This window comes from Panthera onca, chromosome A2 (genome assembly GCF_046562875.1).
Source record: "Panthera onca isolate mPanOnc1 chromosome A2, mPanOnc1 haplotype 2, whole genome shotgun sequence".
Taxonomy (NCBI): domain Eukaryota; kingdom Metazoa; phylum Chordata; class Mammalia; order Carnivora; family Felidae; genus Panthera; species Panthera onca.
In genome coordinates, this window is record NC_138340.1 from 4456603 (window position 1) to 4484114 (window position 27512).

The window sequence follows — 27512 nt, forward strand, 5'->3', positions numbered from 1 at the left end:
GTGATAACATTTATAAGCGCTGGAAAGCACATCGGTTCTTATAAATTTGCACACTGTACCTCGTGAATGCAGTGCGTACAGAAACACCACTGCTCTTCGACCCACTTGGTCTACAGTATGCTGCCACTTATACGGCCACAGGCTTTAGTATTAATTCAATATCAAACACCAAGAGGAAATTTGCTGGACAAACCGACTGTGGAGCATTCGTACAGTGGAGTACAACTCAGCAATGAAAAGAACAAGCCATCGACGCGTGTGACGGCACAATGAGTCTCCAAGGCATTACGCCAAGCGACGGGGAGGGGAGCAGAGCGGGTGGCCAGGGGTCAAGGGTGGAGTGAGGGTCTGGCTGCAGAGGGGCAGCTCAAGAGAACACACCCCAGTGTTGGAACTGCTCTCTGCCCACTTGGTGGGTGGTGGTTACCAGAACCTATGCGTGTGTGAGAAAACTCACCCCAAAATGTAAACATGACTGTATGTAAACTTAAACTATAAATAAACAGAAAGGAACAAAGTGAATTTACCAAAAAGCAGGCGCAGGCTCAGAGGATTCAAAAGTGAACAAGCCAGATCTGGGGGTGCGGACATCCTCATGCAGCAGAGTCAGACAAGAAACCAGTCACCAGATATACAAGGTTATTTCATAGAGATCTGGGCCGTGACAAAGGGAGAAGGCAGAGGGACAGAGCCGGTGGGGAGGGGTGGTGGAAAAGGGGCTCCCAAGCTGTCACCAGGCCAGTGAAGGGTATTGTGGAGGACGGTGCTGACATGAGACCTGGCCAGACATAGGGAGATGGGAGCAAGCACTCCCAACACAGGGAACAGTAGGTGCAAAGGCCCTGTGGCAAGGGAGGGCAGGGGGCTGGAGACAATAGCAGAGACCCCGAGGGCATGGCCAGAAGTCTGAATCTTATTCCAGTTCCTGAGGGAAACTCCAAGCAGGGCCACAACACATCCTGGTTAAACTATATTCTTCTTAGACTATTGGGAGAAAGAGTGAAGGCAGGAAAACCAGGGAGGAAGCTCCCATGGCATATACTGTTTAAAGATTTTAATAATAATTAATGCTTTTTAAGTCCCTAACTGAGCTTATTAACACCTATATATGGAAGCTGGATAGGAAATCTGTCATTTTATAAAGAAGTCAAGTAACATTGATCCCAGTCAATGAAAGGTTAACTAATTAAGTGTTTAGTCACCACAAAAGTAAATGAAAGCCTCTACGACTTTCATGCAGGTAACTGCACTCTTAGTAAGTCATCACAGCCCACAAGCATCAGCTTGCTTCTTAATTCAGTGGTAACTGTCCGTATTGACTTATACATGCCATTATCCCAAAATTAAATAGTTTACAAGCATACTTATTTGTTTTAAAAAGGGACATAAAAAAGTAGACAGAGGAAATGAACAAGGCCTTGAACCTGTAGTTTGGTTACAGTTACTCACCGGTAGGGATTAATAGAGTAAATTGAGTCCAATCAGGGGTTGGCAAACTTTTTCTGCAAAGGGCCAGAGTATGTTTTTGGCTTTGCAGACCATAGGGTCTATGTCAAAACTACTCAACTCTCACTGTTTCCAGAAAGCTGCCAGTGACCTTACATAAGGAATGAGTACGGTTGCATCCAGAGCCCTACCAGAACCTGCGGCAAAGGACATAAGTCAGCAATACTGAGCCTGTCTTTAAAATGTTGACATTTTGCTAGATGGATCTTTTTGTGTGTGTGGCATGTTTCGATTTTTAAAATGCTACATAAGTGAAATGTGACTTATCTTGATACCTGAGGTTTTCTGGCCCTGGACCTGTTTCAATAAAACTTTATTTACAGACACTGAAACTTGATTTTCATATAGTTTTCATGTGGCACAAAATATTATTCTTTTGATTTTTTTTCAACCATTTGAAAATGCAGGAGATATTCTCAGCTTGTAGGACTTACAAAAAAACAGGCGGGTGCCCCATGTGGCCCCCCGGCGCGTAGTTTGCTGACCTCTGTCTTGGGTGGCCGTTTGTGAAGCGGGTCTGGTTTCTCCTTATATTCTCGGAAAAGCAACTTCTAGCAAGTTGGCACTCAGATGACTCTGAACAAAAGTGCTCTTTTCTCCTTTCTGAGCTTCCTGCTTGGGTTACTTGCCATTCTCTTCTCACCCAAAAGTCCCCCAAAGGCACCAGCACACAGACCCAGAACGCCAGCCATCTGTAGACCGTGTCCCCCATCTGCCTTGTGCTTTCCTTTCCAGGAAGGACCACTGACTCAGAAGTGTAGTTTTCCCGGGGCGCCTGGGTGGTTCAGTCAGTTTCAGCTCAGGTCATGAGCTCACGGTTCATGAGATTGAGCCCCGCCTCGGGCTCTGTGCTGACAGTGAGGGGCCTGCTTGGGATTCTCTCTCCTCTCTCTCCCTCCCCCTTCCCTGCTCGCGCGCTCTCTCTCTCAAATAAATAAACAAACTATTTTTTTAAAAAAGTGTAATTTTCCCAAGTGGGGGTGTGCAAGTTCAATGAGTAAGCTATGCATCATCCAGCTGGTACACAACCACAAGATAAATTCCTAGGGTCTTTACTGAAGCTCCATTCCTATGATTCAGCAGGAGGGATGGGACTCCCAAGGACTATAAACTATGAAAGAATAAACTAGAAACTATAAACTATGAAAGAATATGCCTCCTTTAATATAATACTAGAAAATATAACTGGAGTGTCTATTATTCTTATTTTTTAAAGTATTTTTTATTATTTATTTATTTTTTGAGAGAGAGAGAGAGAGAGAGAGAGAGAGAGAGGTAGAGAGAATGACCGTGGAGGGGCAGAGACAGAGGGGAACAGAGTATCTGAAGTGAGCTCTGTGCTAACAGCAGAGAGGTCGATGCGGAGCTCAAATTCACAAACCATGAGATCATGACCTGAACTGAAATCAGATGCTTAACCGACTGAGCCACCCGGGCGCCCCTATTATTCTTATTTTTAATTGTGGTAAAAGATATGATTATATATATTATTTACACATCATATATATGTACATATATTATTTATATATTACAAACACACACACACACACACATATATATATATATATATATATATATATATATATATATATAAAATATATAAATTTATCAGGTGCACGGTTTTCAAGTGTGGCATTAGATACATTCACATTGTTGTGCAGCCGTCGCCACCATCCATCTTGCAAAATCGGAGACTCTGTCCCTCTTAACTGTAACTCTCCGTGCCCCTGGCTCCCACCGTCTACTTTCCGTCATGAATCTGGCTTCTCTAGGGACCTCACAGGGGTAGAACCATAGCGCGTTTGGTCCTTTTGGAACTGGCTTATTTCACTGAGCATTAACACCCTCAAGGTCCATCCGTGGTGTAGCAGGTGTCAGATTTCCTTCCTTTTTAAAGCTGAAGACTGTTGGTGGCACCACACCGTGTTTATCTGTTCACCCGTCGATGGGCCGTTTCCACCTCTTGGCTACTGTGAGACGTGCTGCTGTGAACGTGGGTGTGCAAATATCTGTTCAAGCCCCTGCTTTCAGTCCTTCGGGTATATGCCCAGAAGTGGAGTTGCTGGACCGTATGGTAGTTTTATGTTTAATTTTCTTTTTCCCAAGGAGCTGCCTTACTGTTCTCCATAGCAGCTGCACAATTTACTTTCCCACTAGCAGTTCACAATGGTTTCCATTTCTCCAAATCTTTGCCAACAATCTTCGTAATTTTCTGTTTGTTTGGGTGTTTTTTTAAGGATAGCCATCCTAATGGTGCAAAGTGGCCTCATTGTGGTTTTGATTTGTGTTTCCCTAATGCTAAGTGATGTTGAGCACCTTTTCCTGTGATTATTGGCCATCTTCATACCTTCTCTGGAGAAATGTCTATTCAAGTCCTTTGCCCACTTTCTAATTGGGTTGTTTCTTTGTTGCTGTAAAATTGTAGGAGGTCTTTATATATTCTAAATATTAACCCCTTCTGAGATATATGATCTGCAAATATTTTTTCCCATTCTGTGGGTTGCCTTTTCACTCTGTTTCTAGTATGCTCTGATGTACAGAAAAGTTTTTTTAAGTTTCATGAATCCTGATTTATCTGCTTTTTCCCTTTTGTGGCCTTGCCTTTGGTGTCACAGCAAAGGAATCACTGCTGAATCCAATCTCACGCAGCTTTCCCCCCGTGTCTTCTTCTAAGACTGTTGTACTATTAGCCCTGACATTTAGGTCTTTGATCCATTTTGAGCTAGTCTTGTATATGGCGTGAGGTAAGGATCCGACTTCATTGTTTTGCAGGTGGATATCTAGTTTCCCAACATCATTTGTTGAAAAGACTGTCATTTCCCCCATTGAATGGTCCTGGCACCCTTGCTGGAGTAAGATATTATAAAGAAGTAATTAAAGTGACATGTGAAGATCCAGTCTTGCCAGAGAGGGCACCCTCAATATGAATTTGTGAAAGAAGCTGGCATAAATGAGGTGAATTCTACTTTTCCCCTTCAATAGTGATGGATAGGTCCGTGCACACCTCTCATTTCTGTTTTCCATGGTGACTTTCTCATGATCATTTTCAAATGGAACTTGTGAGTAGCTGACCCGCACAACTCCACAGAGATACAAACGTCTCGTGAGGACCTGCTTTTTCTGGTTCCTACCGAAGTGTTAGATTTCCACCTAATTTCAGCCCTTCTATTAAAAAAAATCTAGGGGTGCCTGGGTGACTCAGTCGGTTAAGTGGCCGACTTCAGCTCAGGGGAGTCATGATCTCTCGGTTTGTGAGTTCGAGTCCCGCGTCGGGCTCTGTGCTGACAGCTTGGAGCCTGGAACCTGCTTCGGATTCTGTGTCTCCCCCTCTCTCTGACCATCCCCTGTTCATGCTCTGTCTCTCCCTCAAAATAATAAGTAAACATTAAAAATTTCTACAGAATATTTGGAAGTGGCTTAAATTCTGTAATATGCCCCCTCAAATAGCTACAGCAGGATTCTATACCTTGGGTCAATAGATTCACAAGGGTCACACTTCAGGGAGCCCATGAACTTGAGCTTGAATGTGAAATTTAAGTGGGGGCATGTGTGCTTACACCTGTTCTTCTGGGGAGAAATTCCCAACTTTCAGCAGACTACAAAAAAGGTCCAGCCTTGAAGAAGGGTTAAGAACCACTGGGCTATCGTGATATGTGGGTTTGTTTGTTTTTTTTAAGTTAAGTTTATAAATTCAAGGACTCCAATTTAAGCGGGCCTTGTTGTATAATCCAGGCAGGTCAGCGGTCTTTAGAAGAAAGAGACACAATTCACTTCTTGGAGGAAGGTCGTAAGGGTGGCCGTGGGCCCCAATCACATATGGCAGAGACATGGGGCCAGGTGACTGTCACGGGGGTACGGTGAGCCGCACGCCCCACCTCTAGCAGGAAGCCACAGTGTGAAGGTATCTGGTCTCCTTTCCTACCAGCCCAGTTAGGAATTCAAAGAGTCCAGGAAGGGATTGTGCTGATAAGTAGCTACACCTTCAATGACCACCTCGGCAATAAGCAACCCACAGGCCACCAAGCCCACGCGTGCCACGGATTTGAAGCTTGAGAGAGAAGCCTCTGCCAGTGGGGCACTGGGAGGAGAAGGGAGCAGCCGAACTGAGGAAACGTAACTGATTTGCCACCTTTGGAAGCCAACACTGACCAGCCCTGCAGCAAGGGGGTTAAGGCGAGGCCCCACTTGCTCTTACCGCAGAGAAGCCCCACACCCGTTCTGCTTCTAGCAGGGATCCCTAGAACGTCTTAATTCTAAAAGCCACGGCCACGACGAAAGATTACAAAGTCGCGCAGAATTCATTTCAGGTGGGATTTTAGTGCAACGTGAGATGGCTGAAACGTGGTTTTTTGATCTCTGAACGCTGATTTTTTTCCTTATTGATTAGCCATCACACATTTTTACTTCTTAGGAGTCACTGTTAACGGCATGTTCCAGTACGAAGGGACGTGGCCACAGACGTCGGCTTCTCCCACACGGGAGCCCGCCTCCTTGGGCCCTGGTCTGCAGCAGTAACTTGTGTCCAGAATCACTCCTGGATGCCAGGATTTGCACACCAAATTCCAGAGCTGGTGCCACCTGCCAAAAGGGAGTGGCAGTCCTCAAGTGACAGCCACGCAGGGCTGAGTGTTGGAGAGCTGGAGACCAGAAAGGAGAGAAACGCATGCTTCCCAACCGCAGAGCGCCTTACCGCCCTGGGGTGATAGTCTGAACCTGACCCAGGCTCTCCACGGCCTGGGAGACAAGGAGGAACACCACGGAGAGAAAGGCCAGGGTGCTGTGGAATTAAAAAAAGAAAGAGAGAAAGAAAAAAGGCACAGTCTCATTGACATAAAAAGGCAAAGGGGATTTGAAGAGTCTAAGGCGTTCGTGTACCTCCAAACCAGCATCGTATCCATATACGGGTGATGTTATGCTATATTAGTACAAGTCAGATGTAACCAGGGCTCTTTGTTAGACCAGCTGTCAGCAAACTTTTTCTGTGAAGGGCCCAATAGCAAATATTTTAGGCTTTGCAGGTCAAACGGCCCCTGGTGGGACTTGCTCAACCCCTCCACTGTAGGGCGAAGGCCACCAGCAACAATATGTGCACTAATGAGCATGGCCACCTGCCCATCAAACTTCATTTATGGGCACTGAAATGTGAATTTCATGTAACTTCACGTGTTCCCAAATATTATTCCTCTGTTTATTTTTTCAACCATGAAACATAAAAAGTCATTATTAGCTCTTGTCCATCCCAAATCGGATGGTGGGTTGGAGTCAGCCCATGAGGTGGTTTTTTTTGAATCTGTACTAGACTCAAATGTTTGGACTCGTGTCTCTAAAAGAGAGACTAAAATAATTCTGGACAAACGGACAGGAATCAGATAGCACATTTAATTTACAAATAACATTCCAGATAGCTCAGTGCCCAGACAGTCAAGGACCCTCTGAGGGTAAAGGCCGACATCCGTCACATCCTCCTCCTAAAGCATGACGATGTAGGATTGTGGGAAGTCTCTGAAATGGGCACGCCCACAGGTCGGAGCTGGAGCTGTGTCACAAGGGAGAGAGAGGACAGCCTTCATGTCCTGCTGATTCTGACCCTCTCTTGCCTCTACCACCTGCTGTGGTTTTTTTTTTAAGTATTTTTATATTTTATTTTATTAAAAAATTTTTTTAATGTTTATTTCTTTCTGAGAGAGAGAAAGACAGAGCATGAATGGGGGAGGGGCAGAGAGAGAGAGAGAGAGAGAGAGAGGGAGGGAGACACAGAATCTGAAGCAGGCTCCAGGCTCTGAGCTGTCAGCACAGAGCCCGATGTGGGGCTCAAACTCACGAACCGTGAGATCATGACCTGAGCTGAAGTTGGATGCCCAACCGGCTGAGCCCCCCAGGCGCCCCTATTTTATTTTACTTAAGAAAGAGAGAGGGAGAGAGAGACAGCACAAGCGGAGAAGAGGGGCAGAGAAAGGGGGAGACAGAGAAAAAGAGAGAGAGAGAGAGAGAGAAAGAGAGAGCGAGCATTTTAAGGAGGCTCCAGGCTCAGCACGGAGCCTGACACAGGGCTCAATCCCACAAACCCGGGATCATGACCTGAGCTGAAATCAACAGATGCTCAGCCGACTAAGCCACCCAGGCGCCCCTGCCCGCTCTAGTTCTGGCGTCTACCCTGCCCCTTCACGATTCAGGGTGTTTGGGCATTTCACAGAAGAGAAATTTGTGGATGCGAGAAAATTGTGAGAGGTGACGCTCCTGAACACACAGTTCTCCAAAGAAGCTACACGCATGGCCAGTAAGCACATGACAAGATGCTCAATGTCATTGGTCACTTGGAAACGAAGGTAGAAACCACCACACGCCTGCCAGGTTGGCCATAACACGAACAAGGGAAGGCAGCGTGTTGGCGGGAGGAAGCGGAGCTCTCCTGCGGGGCTGGTGGGAACGTAAAACGGCACAGCGCTGTGCCACACACTGGGCAGTTTCCCAAGGAGTCGGATACGGGGTGAGCGTGTGACCCAGCAGCCCCCCTCCAGCGTGTCTGCCCAAGGGAAATGAAGGCCCGTGTTCACACAAAAGCTCGTCCACACATGTTCACAGCAGCATTTCTGGTAACAGCCAAAAAGCAGGAGCCACCCGAACGTCCATCGGCGGAGGACTGTGGTCCATCCACACGGCAGAATGTTATTTAGTCATGAAAAGGAGCGAGGCGTCGACACCGGCTGCCCTGAACACACGACGCTCGGTGAGGGAACCAGACACAGAGGGCCACACGGCGCGTGGTTCTATTTACGTGGAACGTCTGCAACAGGCACATCCGCACACAGGAAGGGGGCTCATGGCTGCCGGGGTGTGGGGGCCGGGGTGGGGAGTGACTTCTTAATGGAATGCGGCTCCTTTTTGAAGTGATGGAAACATTCCAGAATTAGATGGTGGCATGGCAGCGGTCACATAACATTTCGGATAGCCTAAAAACCACTGAATTGTCCTTTAAAATGGTCAATTTTACATTACGCGAATTTTATCTCGATTTTTAGAGAAAGGTGACCCAGCAAACATGTTGGCAAAGGCCAGACAAGAAGAGACCCGACAACATCTAAACCAAAATTGTCCCTATATTCTCTACTTGAGAAGCAACGATGGTACAGCTTGAAACAATAAGAAAGTGAGGCCTGGGCACTTAGAAGGTTCGAATCTTTTGTTGTTGTTGTTGTTGTTTAAGATTTTATTTTTAAGTAATCTCTACGCCCAATGTGGAGCTTGAACTCACAACCCTGGGACCAAGACTGAGCCAGCCAGGCGCCTCGGGTCGAAACCCTTCCTAACATTTTCAGCAACAACCTTCGTTAACAAGCAGAACAGCCCTTGCACACAATCCCTGAGAGACTTTCTGTTTGAAGACCTCCAGGGACAGGTGCAGCAGTGGGGGGGGAGGGGGTGGGTACTGGTGAAAGGTGTAAGGAAGCCTCTTTTAGAAATGCCAAAACATTTGTTTAATGTGTACACAGAACCAACGGTGGGTAACGAGCGAAAAATGAGAGGGGAGAGGCAGGCATTTCACCATCAGGACTCGACACGAGAATAGGGCTCAATTCTGGAGTTGAATTATAGACTTTCTGGCCAAGGCCTACATGAACATTACCACTGGAGAAAGAGCGGATAGTTTCTGGAAGACTCTATGCTCATGAAGCACTAAGAAAGAAAAGCCAGATAGGTTAGTGTCTCAGAAGTCTTAAAGGAGGTTAAGAAGAAAAATAAGATCCATCGAATTTAAGGTGGGCAGAAAGCTCAGACGAAGGCTGGATAGGCTTATCCGTGACCAGGGCGTCGGATTTCTGGTTTCAAAGTGTGTGGCGTTAACGAGAAAGAGTCTACACTACAGCGGAAAGACAGAGGTTCGAGGGCAGGCGCTGCAGCGGGGCTCGGACCCCATGCACGGGTCATGAACAGAGGTGGCCCGGAGGTGGCCTGCTGGCCTGCTGGGACCGGTCTGCTGGGGGTGCAGCAGGATGAACGCTTTGCTGGAGTGTCAAGGAGGCAAAGAGTTGGAACCACGTGTCGGCAGGGAATTCAAAGGGCTGGGAAGATGCCGTTGCTGTGGGAGAGGCAGCTCAGAGCCAGGGCAACAAGCATGAGCTTGTGTGGGCACAAACCGGCCGGGTGGCGGGGCCTCCCCCAGAGGCACACTCGGGCATGGGTGCAGCTCGTGGTGACAGACCGGGGCTGAGTCAGCCACCGTGGGCTGGAAACTAGGCAGAGCAGAATCGACAGGGAACAAGTTTCGGAAGTCGGGGCTGGCCCAGAGAGAGGTGACTGGGGGTGGGGGGACATTTTCACCGGATTGCCAAAAGTCCTGTGACCCACTGTTCTCCGGACGGGATGGGGAGTGGAGGGAAGGACGGGCATATTGTCAGGGTGCCCGTGGCGTGGGCGGGAGTGGAGGGGGTGGCAGAGCGGACGTGCTGTGGATGGTGTCGTGCAGGCAAGGACACAGCGGAAAGTAACCATCTCTGCAGGCCTGCAGCGTGAACGTGGGTGAAAGAGACCTAATGCAAAGGGGAAGGAAGTCCCTCCCACCCAGCAAGTCCCCTTCCGGGAATTTTCACACATCCCGCACTCGTGCACAAATACATTTGGACAAGGATGTTTACCGCAGCACTGTTGGTGAAGTGAAAAATGATCAACAAAACACCCCTCAATAAAGAGCTGGTTAAGTACCTCAGGGCACACGGGTACTGTGGAAAGTCACGCGGTTTTGGAGAAAGAATGAAGATGACAGGCAAACTAGGTGAGGGAGAAGGTGCAGAAAAGTGGGCAAGAGACGATCCTTTTTCTGTAAAAAGAAAAAATACTAGACTAGCCATAAAAGGAGCAAGGCGCCGACACACATTACCCCGTGGACAGACCCTGAACACGTGACGCTCAGGGAGGGAACCAGATACAAAGGGCCACACGGTGTGTGATTCCATGTGTGCGAAACGTCCGGAACAGGCTCATCCACAGACAGGAAGGGGGCTCGTGGGGGTCGGCGGGGAGGAGGCGGGGTGGAGGAGGACTACTGATGGGCACAGGGTTTCTTTGTAGGGTGACGGAATGTTCTGGAACTACACAGTGGTGATGGTTATACAACCTGGTGAATATACACAAAACGCACCAAACTATTATACGCTATACACTTACATCAAAGAGGGAGTTTTTAAGGCATATGAATATATTTCAATTCAAAATAACACCGTATGGCATGTGTCTTTTATATGCATACAAAATATCGGAAAGAATCCACACCAAACTTTATTAGCGGTGGGACGGGCAGAGGAAGAGAGGCGGAGGAAGCCAGGGGCTCTTCTTCCCCCTTTGTATTTTTGGGTATTATTTGGAGGCTTCACCGTGAAAAGATTCCCCTGACGTAAAAGAGGAAGGAAACAAGAGTTATTGGGAACTGCCCAGAAGGGTCCCCAAGTCGTGAAATCCGGTCACCACGGAATTCTGGGATCAAACTGCTCAGTGGCCCGGAAGGGACACTGGTGCGCAAAGCCCAGCCATGACCACTGGAGAAAATGGAAAACATTTGAGTCAGGTGGGCCTGTGCTACTCACACCTTGTGAGTGACCTAAAACTGAACTGGCCGTGAACTATCTGAACAGCGGTTTGTAGCTCAGACAATGGTCACCTTTTAGAAAGAACGGCAGTGACCGAGGAGGTGTGCCTGTTTTCGTTTTGACACCGCAGGCCATCTGCGGTCACGGTGCATCTGGAATGCGGCCGGTCCAAAGCGAGATGTGTTGTGCGTGTAAAGTGCACACTGGATTCCAAAGACTCGGCAGGAAGAATGTGAAACATGCCACCAGAGATGTGTTCATACACACCCCATGTTAAAACAACAATTTTAACAATAATTCTGGATATATTGGAGTCAGTGAAACACATTATTCAAATTAACTTCACCTGTCTGTTTACTTTTTAACTGAGGCTACTAGGAAATTTTAAATTGCACACGCAGCTCACATTGTGTTTGTTAGACAACTGTGATCTAGAACAATCCTAGAGTAAATCAACAAACTGTGAATTTGCAAATACCTTACGAGGTCCTATTTTCCTAGAAAGTAAGCAAAATGACTGTTAGAGCTAGGTAAGATTTTGACCTGGTAAGAACTCGAGTCAATTCAACAAGTGATTACTTGGTGTAATCATTTGGTGTCCCACAGAGGCAGTGAGACGTGGTCTCCATTCTCTCGTCTCAGGAGAGAAAAGGAGAGTCACAAATAACTCTTATGCGGCAAAGGGGACAGGTGCAGACTCCAGCTGGGAATCTGGGACGGTCCCATCCTGGACCCCGAGGGAGGGGCAGGACCTATGGGGGGGGGGGGGGGTCGGGCAAACAGGAAGGAGGGACTAGTTCAAGAGTGGGAAGCTGGGCACAGCAGGGGGCTGTGATGGGTTGGAGCTGGTTGGAGCAGAGGGCACAGGCTCGGCCACCCGGAGAAAGGCTGTGAATGCCAGGTGGAGCCCCCCCCACCCCCGCCCCCGACTCCATCCTACAGGGCAGAGGTCAGCAAACCACGGCCCAACGCCCCAGCCAAGTCCCGCCCACTCTACCGCCTGGTGTGTATATAGCCCGTAAGCTAAAAATGGTCTTTATATTCATAAAGGGTTATAAAAAAAAAATCAGAGCCAAAATATTTTGTGGCATATGAAAATTACATGAAATCCACATTTCAGTGCCCAGAAATAAAGTTTTATTGGCACATGGCCACACCCATTCATTTACATGTTGTCAACAGCAGAGCCCCGTCTGGCCCACAAAGCCTAAAATATTTCCTGTCTGGTCCGTTATAGAGAATGGTTGCTGACTCCTCCACTTTCTTGGAATACTAAGAGATCCTACGGGCTTTATCTGCTCAGATAAAGTTATGGTACTTTTGCTGATTTGCAGAAACATATGTAAGGGATATATTTCTCAAATTAAAGACAATTTGCCCTAGAATGTTTCTTAAACCCTTGGTACAGGTCTCCTCTCATCTGCTAGTGACCAGCAGTAAGCAATGCAACCGACTCCCTACACGTACGGCATTACTGGGAGATGCTGGGTCAGCCCGTTGTGTCTGACTCGACGGCAGGAGTTTTAAAGGACATTTGCTAGGAGCGGCCGTTGCGCACCAGCATCGTATTTTATAATTTAATCATGTTTTGCTTAGTAAGAACATTGTGAGTGCACGTGATTTGAATTAAAGGTGTTGATATCCCACGGTGTCCCGCAAACACGTCAGGCACCATCCCGCCACCGCCAGCAGCTTAAGGCCACGGCTGAGCAGTGGAAGGAGAAGGCAGAACAGTGGGTCTGCGCCACGGCCCTCGCAAGGGCGGTCTGCAGTCTTCCACTAGAGCATCTGAACTGGAACAGCAGGAGCAGAACGGACAGGATGGAGACGTGTGGGCAGCGGTTAGTGGGGTGAAGGACGGGGGAAGAAGGCGGGGGGCGCGGGGCCCAGCGTTCAAGGCTGGCCACCGAGACTGTGGCATCAGGATAATAATTTCTCCTTCACTTACCGCCTTGCCGTCCTCCCTGGCCCTGGGCCCAGTCCTCTCTAAAACTAGAGAGGAGTCTAGACTGAGCTCACACTGCGGCCGAAAGGCAAGTCGGGCTGGGTTTTGCAGGAGGAAGGATTTCTCCGCTACCTGCCCAAGGGACCAGGAAGCACAGGAGGCGTTTCTAGCTCTGTCGGGGCCTGCTGGCCCTACTGACCCCAGCAGGGCTGCACCAGGGTCAGAAGGCATGTGCGTAAAAGCACCGGGCATATGGTAGGTGCTCAGGGTGTGAGGTCACGGCGACCCCTTTATTTTCAAAACATAACCTTGGGATCCCGCGGTCACGACTTTTAAGGTCTGGCTGCCCCCTCCTGAGAGCTGCTCTTTATTCCCTGCCCCATCTGCCACTCTCTGCCTTTCTCGAAAAACCTTTCCGTTGGTCTCAAGCACAAGGGGGAGCCTGGCCACTCAACAGTCGCTTGTCAGAAGTGCTGGGCTGCCGGGCCCCGTCCCCTCCCTGGCCGCAGAAGGCAGTCTGTCCGCCTGAAAGTCTCAGGATCCACGTGAGCATGTTTCACGGGAGCCCATGGATCACGGTCGTTTGAGAACATGTCCCTGCATCCAAACGTCTCCGGCTCCCTTGGACAAGAATCCCTCCAGCACTGGAAGGTCTCATACGGCCCCGAGAAGGTGAAAATGGTGCACTGAATGTCACGTTGGCTACAAGCTTTGTTAACAGGACAAGGGACCGTGCAGATAGATATCTCAGGGTCTCTACTGGCAAACAATACGGGGGCTTTGGTTTCCATGAAGTGCGTCTCAGCCTGTCCAACTGGTTTCCATCTTGACTGGCATTCGCAGTTATTCTTATTCCCAGGGAGAATCATGACAATCTAACTAGAATTGGGAGCCTTGCGGTGGAAACGTCAGAAGTGGGGCCCTCCCCAGCCTGGGCACTGCGGCGGGTACGGGACTAATGTTCACACTTTCACAGAGGACAGGGGAAGGGGCTGCAGGACAGGAAGCGCCTTCAGTGAGACGAGCTTCCCTGGGCGCTCACCCCACACACAGCCACCACGTCCACCACCTCAAGGGGCCATGACCTTGAACCAGCGTCTCCTTATGGGAACCGCTCCTGAGCTGGGGAAACGGATCTTTCAGGAAGGGAGCCAGGGTTACAAATATTTACCTACAGAGTGAGTCAACTCTACACAATTCTGTTGGTCCTCTGTGACGCCTTCCTCCAGCACAGCAGGCAGGCTTTCAAACCCTCACAAAGTGCCAGAGCCACACAAGAGCTAAGGGTCTAAGTACTGACAAGGTGCAAAAAGAAGAATTCATCCATTCAACAAATTTTGAGCGCTACGTTTTGTGGACGAAACAATTCGACAGGCACGATAACTAGACTTGTTACAAACCAACTTTTTAACAAAGTACAATCTTTGAAAAGTTCCAAAGCAAACCAAAGACGAATCAAGACACTGCAATTGGCCTGGATGCAGAACAAGGCATTTAGTACCCTCCACTGTGTACAGCCGCTGGCTCCTGAGGCCCCATTTCTCCAGGAAGACCCCAGGCTTCCCGGAAAAGCAGCCGACTTGCCTGACGCGCAATCTCTTTGCTGAGCAAAAAGGGGCATCACGAATGGAAGGGGCCTTTGATTAAAATTTCTTTGGGGATTTGGAAAAGGAAAACCACGCGTCGAAACGACTGGAATGTTAATCTAGACTGAATCAAAAACACGGCACCTTTAGGGCTATCGGATCTCAGGCAAGGGTTTCATGATTTTTGCTTCTCGCTAAAACCAAAGGCTGCCGTTACCTGATGTAGGCCTTGCCCCCTGAAGAACGCTTTGGGCTCCGGCGTTTGGCTCACTCACACGCTAAATGTGAAGCCCTGGGGGAAGTGTGGCGGGCACGGCTGCCCCTGTCCTCCAGGAGCTTACAACCCAGAACGGGAGACAAGACACCCGTAAATCACACCACATGTCCAAGGAGCCTTGTGCTGTGGCAGTTCAGGAGTAGTGCCACTTCTGGCCGATTAATCCCACGGTCCCTAAGTAGGGGGTGACTCTGTCCCCGCAGGTGACATTCAGACACGCCTGAAGACACGGTTGTTGTCACGACCCGGGGGACAGGGGGCGGGTGCTACTGGCAGATGGAGGCCAGTGGAGACTCAGAGCCCTACGAGGTGCAAAGGCGACAGAGGCGAGAGGGAGAAATCTGGCTCGAGTCTGAACATCTTCCCGCTCGGCTCACTAAGTCACGTCTCAAGGTTCCCAGGTAAGGGAGCCCCGGACACGGGTCCTGAGGGAAAAGTAAGATTTCCATCAGCAGAAATGACATTTCAGGGAGGAGGGCAGACAGAAGGCATGTGTGAGGCATGGCAAGTCCATTCCAGGGACCAAGGGACAAGGTGATGGAAAGGAAGCCTTTTCATTTCAAGGCCGGAAACAGCCTCGAACGCTGAGCTAAGCACCATGTGGTTACGCCAAAGGCCAGGGGCCAGTCCACCAGGTCGGCCAGTAGGCGGGGGATGTGCCCGTCGGCCCTCCCGACACAGCCCAGAAGGGCCGAGCAAGGTGGGTGGGAGGCAAGACCAGAGTGCCAGGGGAAGGAACCAGCCCTGTGCAAGGGCACGGAGGTGACCGCGGAGTGCGCTCCTGGGCGCTGGGGCAATATTGCTTCCGGAGCAGGGGAGCAGGGCTGGGCTGTCTGCCGCAAGGGGGACAAAGGACTGTGGTCGCCCCTGCAGCCAGAATGAGGACAGAAGCTGGGCTCGTGTGGACCCCCCAGCTGGGAGGAAGGCGGGGACGCGGGGCCCGAAATGAGGCGGGGGCACCACGGCGCGGCCCCGCGGCCCTTCTAACCCCACCGCCCGCAGTTTCCCTTAACCCCCAACTGAGGAACAGTGTCTTTTCCCCACCAAGGCTCCCCGAAGGCCGCCGTCCAGCCGACAGATGGGACGCCCGGCTGCGAAGTAAGACTGCAAGGGACTGGGTCACACGGGGCTTCCAGAAATACTTTCTACGCACTCCTGTTTGGCATTTGAGGAGTTGCCGGTATAACCACACAACCGATGAGCTCCTGAAGCATGTCCCCTTCGTGCTCTAACCTCAGCGCAGCGGCCAATGGCCACGGACAATTCCAAATCGCCGTAGCCCCTTCTCTGGTCTCAACTTCTCCCGGGAGGGTATGTTACCACACGTACGTGCTCGGCCAAGTATAAACGCCTCAGATGCTTGCTATTTGGGGCCCACGCATATCTGCCGAGTGGACAGAGACCCCAGAGAGCAACTCACACCAAGACGTCCCCACGAAGGTGGATTCTTCTAGAATATGAAGAATTTTAAAAATCAGAAGCACATCCTTCAAGCTATTTTCCGCGAGTCTGGGATTCCAGGTATATTTTCTTCTCCAGGCAGGCTACATCTGTCTGTCTGTATTCTGAGGACAGGAGAGGCGGGAGAGTGCTGTCCGGTGTTTTCTTTGGGTTCTCACTGGCTGGGGTGGAGCAAGAACACATATCTGTGGGCTGGTAATTTGGGGGTGGGGGCCTCGGCTTCCAAGGCCTTGCCCCGCCGACCACCTTTCAGACAGAAACGCATCCTGGACATAGCACTGTTTCTACAAGATAAACAGTTGCCTTTTAAAAAAGTTTAAGTGTAATCAGGTGTCGCTGCAACCTTAGGAATGGACTTTGTAGCACGCGTGTGGTTTCAGCAGTTCCGCGGAGCCGGGCGCACGGGAGCAGGGCCTTCTGTCGGTGGGGACCGGCCCTTTTCCTTTCTCTCCTCGGGCTGCCCAGGTCTCACCCGCCTGTCTCTACTGGGCCTCGCTCTTCCTGGGGCTCGGCCCCTGCCTGGCGTCTCCTTGGCCTTCAGGGTCCTTTCCCAGCCTCCCTTTCCACCTAAGAATCCCTTCAAACTCTCCTCCGCCCAGCATCAGCCACAGTAGCCAGAGGGTGGCGACGGCCCAAGTGTCCACTGACGGCTGAGTGGGCAGGCACGGACTGGCCCACCCACACGCTGGAGTCTCAGGCAGCCGTAGAAGGAAGGCCATGCTGACACCTGCCACTGTGTGGATGCACCCGGAGGACGCCGTGCTTAGTGCAATAAGCCAGACACAAAAGGACACGTTTGTTACACGATCCCACTTCCACAAAACATCTAGGACGGGTAAACTCATAGGGACGGAAAGTAGATTAAAGATTACCAAGGGCTTGGGAGGGTAGAAAGGGAACTAAAAGGGGAGCCTGGTGGCTCTGTCGGGTCAGCTTCTGACTCTCGGTTTTGGCTCAGGTCATGATCTTGTGGTTCATGAGTTTGAGCCCCACACCGGGCTCTGAACTGACAGTGTGGAGCCTGCGTGGGATTCTCTGTCTCTCCCTCTTCCTCTGCCCCTCCCACATCTCTCTCTCTCTCTCTCTCTCAAAACAGACGGATAAACTTGAAAGAAAGAAAGAAAGAAAGAAAGAAAGAAAGAAAGAAAGGGAACTGAAAGTTTCTGCTACCAGGAATAGAGCTTCCATTTGGGGCGACAAAAAAGTTCTGGCAACAGTGGGGATGGCTGCACACCACGTGAATGCACTTAGTACCGCTGAATTGCACACTTAACGGGTACGATGGTGAATTTTATGCGATCCATGTACTTTGCCACAATTGAAAAAACCACTTTCCTCTGCTGACTCTTCATTGGCTCCTGCTTCTTGGATGTTGACGGCTCTGGCCTTCTGTTCTCACTCTGCACCCTCTCCTTGGATGGTCCCATGCGTTTTCGTGACTGAAGTGACCATTTGTGCGCCGACAGCTCCTACATGCTGACCCCTGGCCTGGACCACCCCCATCGGCTCCAGACCCTGCGATCGGCTGCCCACTGCAAAGCCGTCCCCAGCAGGATGTCCCAAAGACACCTCAAGCTGGCCGCGCCCACGACGGGACTCATTACTTCCCCTGCCCAGCACCAGCTTCTCCCGTGGCCCCTGACTCACTGCAGTGACACGTTCTACCAGAACCCCCCAACGTCAGACAGCTGAGAATCGCCCTCCCCGCACCTCGGCCCAGCGAGTCCGGAAGTCCCCGAGCCTCTGAGAACCTGGCCGCTCAGCCTTCCCCAGAGCCCCCTGGCCGGTGCTGTCGTGCAGGCCCCTGTCGCCTTACGCACGGACCGTGGCAACAACCTCCTCTCCCCTGCCTGCCTCCAGACTCGAAGCCTTCCGACGCACCCTCCAAAATCACACGTGATCACAAAGCTGCTTCCCCACAAGCGGCTCTCAGCCCAGCGCCAGAGACAAGACCCACATGTCCAGCCAGGGCTCGGCACGCTTTTCCTCTAAAGGCCCAGGTGGTAAATATTTCAGGTGTTGCTGGTCACATTCTGCTTCTTTCGCAAAAACTGGACTCTGTCGTTGCCTCGCAGAAGCAGCTAGAGACAGTACGTAGATGAGCGGAGCTGCGTTCCAATAAAACCTCACTCACAAAAACAGGCTGCAGGCTGGAATGGGCCTGAGGGCTGTCGTTTGCCGACACCTGCTCCTCTCTCCAATGTCATCTCCCTTGTACCCTGTACTCGGCTGGTCAGGGCCGCTCGCAGGTTCCTGAAAACACAGCCACGCCAGGACTGTCCCCACCCAAATGCCTGCCCCACAGAGATGTCACCGGCATCAACCACATGGCTGCCTTTCTCTGCCTTGCCCAGGCCCAGCTGTGTCCTCCAGCCACAGGCCCTTTGCACCTGACCCCCCACATCCACCCCATGCCTGGAAAGGCTCTTTCCTCTGAACTCCACAGGGCTGCTCCCCGTCAGCATTTCAGTCTCAGCTCAACTGTCACCTCCTGAAGAGCTCCCCGGGACCCAGTGGCCGAGTTCTTACACACACACACACACACACACACACACACACACAGGCTCAAAATAACTGTGGAGATCTTAGTAGAAATAGGCTTACTGCATATAGCACGTCTGGGCTTCATTACAGAGTGCATGACAAAGAATCATTGTCTCAGGCCTTCTGTGTAAGTACGACAACCTATTTTTAATTGGCTGTATGATTTTTTCTTTCTTTCCTTCTTTCTTTCTTTTCCTTCCTTCCTTTCTTTCTTTCTTTCTTTCTTTTCTTTTTCTTTCTTTCTCTCTCTCTCTCTCTCTCTCTCTCTCTCCCTTCCTTCCTTCCTTCCTTCCTTCCTTCCTTCCTAAAGCAGACTACGGCAGGTGTGGTCTGACTCACAGCGTCTGATACCCACTTGCTGTATGCACCACTTACAGGTTTGGGAGGTCAACTGTATTTCCCAGGAAGCCACAGAACTCCAGAACGTTTAAAATGAGAATTGGGAGCTGCCAGGGCATACCAACGGTGTTTTCAGGCACACGAGCCCTGTGTATCATAAGGCAGGAATGCGTTTCGGGAAAAGAGAAGGAAACACAGCAAGGAGCCAGGCCAGGCTGTCTGCTCCTGAGGGCCTAACTCGAGTCCTGGCACGAAGGGCGGGCCGCTTCTCACCTCCGAGCGGCTGATTTCCGGACTTCGGCCAGGACGGCGCCCAAGGGCCAGCGGTAACAGAGAAGGGAAACCGGCTTTTAAACGTCCGTGTGCAGAGCTGGCCACTTTCCAGAGCTCACCCGAAACGATGACGTGTGGGCACGAAGCGGAGACGGGCCCACGCCACAACCAAAATGGAAGAGCTCCAGTCGCTTTGGTTGCTTGTGTTTTTGCCGCGTACTTAACGCTTGCGGGATGATGTATTGGTACCAGCCCGCCTCTCCACTCACTGGAGGGCCTTCCTCGCCCGCAGACAGACAGCGTAGGCTCATCCACTCCATCGGGCGAAACCCACGTCCCGAAGGCCTCCTCGCGCTTGTACTGGTCGGAAAACCCAACCAAGAACGTGATCCCAGGCCCTGCTGCCCGTTCGCTCCCTAATCGTAATAATAACCATTGTGATAAGAATAGTTCACAGCTAGTCTCTGGGCAGCACCTGCTCTGGGCCAGGCCCTGTGCTAAATAGCGGTAATCTTTCTAACATGGTGACCGTAGCACCATCGTCATCTGTTTCACGGATGCCACACCCCGCCTGGAGCCCCCGAGCTAAGCGGCGGAGACACCACACGCAAGCCCTTCTCTGCTGGGTCCCGGCCCGGGTCTACGGTTTCCCCTTGATTCTTCCCTCTGCCCCCCACGCGTCCCACCCAAGCTGCTGCAAGACAGACACGGGCGGCGGCATAGGGCAAGCTGAGCAGCAACTCTCAGTTTCCACATGGGCTTCCCCTGTAGGTATGCAGGAAACAATTCATTTAACAAACGTGCTTGAGTGCCTACTCGGTGCCAGAATTGCGCTCAGCTCGGAGGAAAGAGAAGTGAATTAAACACACAGCTTCCTCCCCTTAAGGAGCTGACCTTCTGACGAAACGGTGGTAAGGAAATAAATGCGCATTATGTCTGGCACGTGAGCGATAAATGCTAAGGAACGAGAAAGGCAAGGGGGCTAAGAGTGTGTCACTTTGGAGGGGTGGTCTGGGAGGGTGACGTCTGAGAGAAGGCCTGGAGGAGGTGGGAGAGCACCCCCCCCCCCAATTACACGCGGGAAGAGCTTCCCAGACAGAAGGCTCGAGGGGCTTCCAAGAGGCCTGCAGGGGTGAAGAGGCCTGAGGAACAGGATCACTGTCAGCGATGAGGCCAAGGAGTCCCGGGTTGGAGAGGCCCAGGGTGGGAGGAGGCCGGCCTCGGCTCCTAGTGAGATGGGAGCCGTGGGAGGGTCTGGAGTTGAGGGATACGCAACAGGAGGGAACATGCCCCCGCCAGGTTAGCGGGCTGGAATCATCTGGGCAAGAGGTGCGGGTGGCCCGGAGCGGGGGCTGGCGGCGGGGGTGGTGAGGCGTGCTCAGATTCTAGGTCCCCACTGACAGTGGAGCTGGAGCATTTGCTGATGGCTTACGAGAAAAAGAACACGGGGCGACTCCAAATCAACCAGGAGAAGCCAGCGGAAGAAGCCAGCGGGCGTGGAGCCTGGAGGAGACGGTGGGGCCTTTCGGGAGCTCCGTTTGGCCACCTTGTGTTTAAGCTGCCTGTCAGAATCCACCTGATGTGTGCGGCGAGTAGCTGGGCAGACTTCTCTGCTGGGAAGGCCTGAGGATCCGGTGCCCCCACTCATCACCTTAGGCAGACCATGCTTCCCAGGCGCAGATCCCTGGTTCTTCTTCCCAGCCTCCTTCACCTACTCCTTGTCCCCCACACACTTGACTCTGGGTCTTCCTCTCCTAAAGTCTTCCCTCTCCCCCCCCCCCCCCCCCCGTAAGAATTCCTTTGTGGCTCCTGCGGCTTCCAAGAAGCACGTAGGTGGTTCTCAGCTTTCTCTCTAATTTTCAGTGCGTATTCACTCACTCCCGCATTCGGCAAATTAAGTGTGCCAGGCACTCGTCTAGAGAACATGACCTGTGGCAGAGCTGCTCACCATTTAAATTCTAGAAAGGGAGTGGAAACGTCTTTTTAAATATGTAAGTCCACAATCCCTTATAACAGTGCTGATAGCCAAAAAGCTCTGAAATCTGGAAGCTTTTTGGTAAATTTGGCAGACTCTAACCCGAACTGGCTTGAGGTTGCTTATGGTCCTTATCTACCCATTTGGTTGGAATACTCAAACAACATGGATGTGTTTGCTGCCTGCATATCGGGCCAGGGGTTTCGGACACTGGATCAGGACTTGTACTTTCCTGTCCCCAAGTTCAGTGAGGGTCCCAACTAGCCAGAAGATCTCTCTGTGAACTTCCCTTGCCTTTCAAATAGTCCACATTTTATAAGTAAGTAGGTGTCTGGGGTGGGGCGGTGGGTGGGGGAGGTACATTATTTAAATAAGTGGTCAACTTGCAATTAATTACAAAGGGCCAAATATATTGTAAGATATGGTTCCTACAGGCCCTGGAATTTTACGAGCAAAACAATCGCGAGTGATTATTTAAAAAAATCCCACCAGTACCTTCAAAATTTTGACTCAGTTACAATATTAGTTAAAGTTCAATTAATTAAATATTGCCTTAATATGAACTTAATTTTAACTCGAGTCTGAAACTACAATTTAGCTCCAAGGAATGAGATCCAGATAAACAATTTCCCAGGATCTGTATCTCTGGAGAATGGCTCCCTCCCGGCAGCACTTGGGTGATAAGTAAGCATGGCTAAAACATGGATATTGAGGCAATGCGTGCCCTTCACCCAGAATGCAAATATCAGCTGAGTTTCAAAGGACTTGTTCTGTTGCCCGGTGTAATTCATAACTCTGTCGCCCTGTTCCCAGATGCCCCTTTGGAGCTTCTCGGCAGCTTATCTGGCACAAGAGAGGAATGTACCTAAGGGGCTAAATAATTTAGTTTCGCTTTTACTGCAGAGGTCAACGGTTTCTGAGCTCATTCCCAGCCGAAATCAGCCGGAATATCACAGGACCACAGGAGCAGTTACGTTTGTCCATCGTGTTGTAGAAGTCTTTTCTTTTAAAAGCTACCAAATCCCCTCTGATACTTCACCAAGCCTGTCCGGGTCCAAAGTGATCAGTGATTAAGGAAATCAGATTCCTGGTGGAGTGGCAGGGGTGCTGGGCCAGGCTGAGATGTGGGGGGAGGGGGGGAGGAGAGGGGAAGGCGCTTACCATACACTCTCCTCCTCACTTCTCTGGCAAGAGCAGGTGAGGAACCAACTCTAAGGTTATTTTTAAACTTGAGGGAGAGAAAGAACAGGTAGCCAAATGATAAGAACATGTTGACAATATGTGCAAGGAAAAAAAAAAAAGTTTTCGTTGTTGCTGTTCTGCGTCATTATTACCATTACCGTAATGAATGATTTAGTTGGAATCTCAGTGGAAACCGAGAGTCTTGTATAAGGTTTGATATTTTGGATTGGCGGAGGCAAGGCCGGGAGGGGAAACCGCTGGGTGGGGGGGGGGGGGGGGGTGCTCTGCACTGACAGTTCGCGGCGCCCAGCAAGACGGTAGTTGTGCAGTTGTGCGTGCGTGCGTGCGTGCTCTGTGCGTTGGGGGGCCGCGTAAGGAAAGCATCCAGAAGCGGACCTGGACGCCCTCCCTCATTCCTGCGGGGCAAGCGGGAGGTTAAAATTAGGACGATGAACCACCCCCGCCTCCGCCGGAATGGCAGGGGAACTTCGGCCTCAGGGGCCCCTGAAATAGCCACTGGGATCGGGAAACCCAACTTTGCCGGTGCAGCAGCCGAGAACAGCCAGCGGGGACTGAGCGGGAGGGAGCGCCGTGGCTCGTCCCAGGGGGCCGGGAGAGGACTAGAGCGTTTGGGTGTGTGTGTGTGTGTGTGTGCGCGCGCGCGCGCGTGCAAGTGCGCGTTTGGGAGGGGGTGTTCAGGGGTGGGGTTTAAATTCACAAACGCACTCGCACAATCTCAAGAGAAAGTGTCACTGAGCAGTTTGGGCCACGAGTTGGGCTCTTTAAACAAAATCATAAATTGATACATTAAAAAAACAACAACAACAAACTTTTGGTGAAACTCTTCTCTCGCTTGGAGATCAGTCCAAATGGGGGAGCTGCGGGTGTGCGAAGGGGCTTCCCGAGGGGCGTGGAAGCACTGGCGGACCCCCCCCCCCCGCCCAAACTCAGGAATGGGGGTTCAAAGGGAGAGAGGGGAGGAGTGTCCGAGGAGCCTTAGCCGCGAGGATCTTTGCTCAAGACCTCAAGAGGTGAGAAACAGGTCCCCGGGAAGTCCGATTATCGGCGAGTTTGGGGCGAAAACGTGAGGGGGGGGGGGTGTTTCCCCCAAGACGAGCGCATCGACTTCTGGTTAAAGGGTGAGAAGGATTCCAGGGGAGCCCTCAAACTCGCTAACGAGCAGCCAGTCCCCCGGACACCCCACACCCAGGAAATTGGGGCAAAGGTGAAAACGAATCTTCCAGGCCCCCTTCCCGATTCAGGAGTCTGGGGCGAGGAGTGAGAGAGGGGCCCCCGGAACGCCAATTTCGGATATTTGGGGACTAAAAGAGAAGAGGGGTCCCCAGGAGCCCCCAATTCAGAGAGTTTAAGGTAAGGGCTTGAGATGGTTTCAAGAAGTTGAGAGAAAGTGAGAGAGGGGTGCCCGGGCGCCCTCAATTTAAGGATCTGGGGAATAAAAGTAACAGGAGGTTCCCAGAAGCCCCAGTTCTGGGTATTTGAAGGTAAAAGTTTGAGGGGCCTCGGGCGCACCCAATTCGTGGCCTTCGAGGGTAACAGTTGAGAGTGGGGTCTCGGGGGCCCGCGACTCGGGAAGTTTTTTGAACAGCGAAGCGATGGGCTCCCACTTGCCCCCGAGTTTGGCTAAAAGAAGGGGGGGTTCCCGGGCGCCCCCAAACTCGGCCGCGCCTGGGGAACTGGGCTAAGGAGGCGGGTCCCGCGGGCGCGCCGTCCCGGACGTTTGGGGTGAGCGGCTGGGGGCCGCACCGCCTGCCTGCCGCCCCCCTCCCCCCCAAGCCGGACCCCCGCCGCCCCCCGCACTCCCCCGGCCCGGCAGGGCCTGGGGCGGTCGCATCGGTCACCTGGAGTTCGGGCCGGGAGTTCGGGCAGCAGCTCCCGCGGCGGCAGCAGCGGCTGCTGCGTGTTGGTCCCCGTTGGTAAGTAACAGTCTCCACGGCTACAGTCTCTATGGCGGCGGCGGTGGCGGCGGCAGCCGCTCCTCCTCCCGCTCTCGCCGCCCGCCCGCCACCCTCGCGCGCCTGCCCGCCTGCCCGCCCGCCGCGATGGGGCGGGGCGTTGTTACCGGCAACGGTTACCAGGCTCCACGCCCCACCCCTCAACGGCCCGCCCACGCCCGCCTCCAAAGGGCACGAGGGGGGGCGGGGCGTAAGGTCCTCCGGCACCCCATTGGCTGTCCACGGTGCCTGTCAGGAGGGGCGTTCCCTGGAGAGGATGAGGGCGAGTCTCGACCAATTGCCGCGGAGGGGGGCGGGGCTTGGCAGGAGGCGCGCACGGCTCGGAGGGTTGGCGAGCGGGAAGCGCGCGTGGCCCCCCGGTGGGTGGCGCTGCTCCGGGAAGGCTAAGTTTCGGTGACTCTAATGGGGCCTTAGTTTCTTCCACAAATGATTACCGGACATGCGAACACAGTCTGAGTCTGGGATCAGCAAACTCCGACCTGCGGCCCAAATCCTACCCGCCGCCTGTTTTTCATGGACCACAAGCCGAGAGTTTTAGAATATTTTTTAAGTGGTTTAAAACAGTCAAAAGAAGAATTTTGTGTTATCTATATGAAACTCTTGTATTACTGAATCCAGTATTTCAATATCTTTAAGAGTTGGCAAACTGTGGTCTTTGGGCCAAATTATGTCTCTGTGTTTGTAAATAAAGTTTTATTGGAACACAGCCAGGCCCATCCTTTCAGAAACTGTGGAAGGCTGTTTTCACACTACATGGACAAGAGTTGCATAGTGAAAAGTTTATTCGTTGCACAAAAATGGAATGGCATAAGCAGAGCCTAGAATATTTACCACCCAGCCATTCACAAGAAAATGTTTGCCAACCCTCTTCCCTTCTCACCACCCCCCCATCCCTAGATCGTAAATCCCACTACACATTGGACAAACAATCCAGCCTCTCCTAGAGCTTTTAGTCTAATGGGGGAACGCTGACAATAAACTGAATAAATAAGTAAACATATATAGTTATTCGGGGGAAGGGGCTGGAACACCGGGAGAGAAAACTTGTTTGGGGAAGAAACAAGCAGGGCAATTTAAAGGAAGATTAGACCTCAGCCCCGATCATTCATCCATTCATCCATTCACTCAACAAATAATCATATTAGTGAGCGCTGATTAAATTGTTCTTAGGTGCCAGAAACTGATCTAAACATTTTTTGTATGCTGACTCGGTTGAATCTCACATTCATTTCCCAAGAAATGCGATATGCATTTACCCCCATATTACAGATCAGGGAACTGAGGTCTGGAAAGTATGAGTGAATTTGCCCAATGCCAAACAGCTTGTAAGGCTTCAAATCCCAGCAGTCTGGTACTAAAGTCCATGCATTTGACCACTAGATGGGTGGTTTTCAAATGTTTTTGACCACAGAATCACAGCAGGAAATACATTTGACTCAAAGGCCCAGTCCACACAAACACATCATAACTAAAACAAAATTTTCAAAGCATGATACTTGAGGCAATGCTTGATCTTTTCTATTCTTTTCATTTTAATGAAAATGCTTGATGGTGACCTGCTGAATTGATTTGGCCACTGTCTAGTGGGTTGCTTCCTGCAAATAACCTGTATGATGGAGCCTTAAGCTTAGGACTGCAGGAATCAGTTCCTTTCCTTCAATTATTAATTTAGTCAAAATATGTATTGTTTGTCTACTATTTGCCAGACACCATTCTAGGTGCTAGGGACACAATTCCCAGGCTTACAGGAAAAGGGATAGGACAGTAACTTGGGGGTGAGTGGGTGGGGCTTATTTTGGATAGAGTAGCCAGGGATGGCCTCTCAAGAGTGACCAACCATCCTGGATGGTTTGAGATTATGGGGTTTCCCGGGATGTGAGATTTTCAGTGCTCAATAGAGGAAGTTCCTGGACCCAACAGGAAGAGCTGGTCACCCTAGGTCTCTCTGAGAGGGTGACATTCGGGCCAATGTTGGAATAATGAGGAAGAGGGAAAGGAAATTATCAAGAATTCAAAATCCCTGGTGTGGAAACTCGTTTTAAATAAACAACAGATCACTGGGTATGGTTGGAGCTGAAGGAATGGGGAGGGCATAAGTGGGTGGGGGGTGGTGAGTCAGGGGTTGGAGGGAGTCATTTCACTTAAGGTCTGCCAGGCCATAGGAAGGGCTCCTCATCAGATTGGGAAGCCATGGGAGGGCTTTAAGCAGGAGGGAGATGGAACCAGATTTGTGACCTGTGATTTTAAAAGCTCACCACATGGGGGCCAGATTGAAGGACACAAGACAGAGCAAGAGATCTCAGGAGACTGTTACAGTTCTCCTGGACTGTACATTTTTGGAGAACATTCTGATGGACTGGATGTGAGGAGCTGAGTGATAAAGTTTTAGGGCGTGATGGGAGGTGTCTTGTAAGCCATGTTGTACAGCCCATTCCGATGTAACTTGTGTTTTGAAAATTCAAGTCTGTCCCAACTTGATGCCGTATTTACAGTAATGTGTATGTTTTTCTTAACCATTTGACACATGTAAGACTCAGCTATCTCAAAGAAGAAATGAGGAGAAATTAGAAAGTACTTTGGAATCAGAAATATTAGGAATTAGAAAATTAGAAACTAGAGTAGTTAGAAAATACTTCGAGATGAATGAAAATGACACAACATACCAAAACTTGTGGATTCAGCTAAAGTACAGGACTATTTATAGCTATAGTCACTTATGTTAAAAAAGAGAGAAAATCTTCCACCTTAAGATGGCAAATACAAGGAAACTAAACCCAAAGCTGGCGGAAGGAAGGAGATAATAAAGATTAGAGTAGGAATGAATGGAACAGAGATGAGAAAATCAGAGAATTAAGAAGATCACAAGTTAG

The 27512-nt window shown here is 50.8% G+C and overlaps 1 protein-coding gene across 4 annotated transcripts in view; it reads right to left on the bottom strand.

The window, feature by feature from the left end:
* Positions 1-27512, bottom strand: part of RFX2 (regulatory factor X2) — a 102731-nt gene that overhangs the window by 66229 nt on the left and 8990 nt on the right. For 2 of the 4 annotated variants that reach the window (XM_081791407.1, XM_081791412.1), the window contains exon 1: positions 24529-24733. The exons of 1 other annotated variant lie outside the window; for it this stretch is intronic. The gene's annotated coding sequence lies outside the window, so the exon portion shown is untranslated. Of the gene's footprint in view, positions 1-24528; positions 24735-27512 lie in introns of those variants that run through there. One more of the 4 variants, XM_081791405.1, reaches the window with a different exon arrangement.